The sequence below is a fragment of the Chaetura pelagica genome, unplaced genomic scaffold, assembly GCF_000747805.2.
Source record: "Chaetura pelagica isolate M959 unplaced genomic scaffold, ChaPel_1.0 scaffold963, whole genome shotgun sequence".
NCBI lineage: Eukaryota > Metazoa > Chordata > Aves > Apodiformes > Apodidae > Chaetura > Chaetura pelagica.
In genome coordinates this window covers 437,107-437,386 of record NW_009952705.1, presented here as the reverse complement: position 1 = coordinate 437,386, position 280 = coordinate 437,107, and the positions used below count along the sequence as shown (strand labels likewise).

Here is a 280-nt window from a genome sequence, read left to right as displayed (position 1 = left end):
CGGGCAGAGCTGGTTTGTAAAATGAGACTGGTGTGACTGTGTCTTGGCTGAAATGTCTCTGGGGTTATCAAGCCCCGACTGACATCCTGAGCCAGGGCCACTTTGTCTGCAGCCTTTGGCCTGCCCAGATAAACCCTTAGCTTCCCGCAGGAGGAACCCGAGTGTCATGGGTACTGTGTGGGCTGGGGGCTGCTGCCCTGCTCCCCCGGAGGGCTGTGTTTGCTCAGGCCTTTCCTGCAGGGCCGGACCGGGGCTTTTTCCATGTGCGGGAGGAGCGGGA

General features: G+C 60.4%; 1 protein-coding gene across 1 annotated transcript in view; it reads left to right on the top strand.

The window, feature by feature from the left end:
- NAGLU (N-acetylglucosaminidase, alpha) overlaps window positions 1-280 on the top strand; it is a 4,831-nt gene that overhangs the window by 703 nt on the left and 3,848 nt on the right. The gene's annotated exons all lie outside the window — the stretch shown is intronic.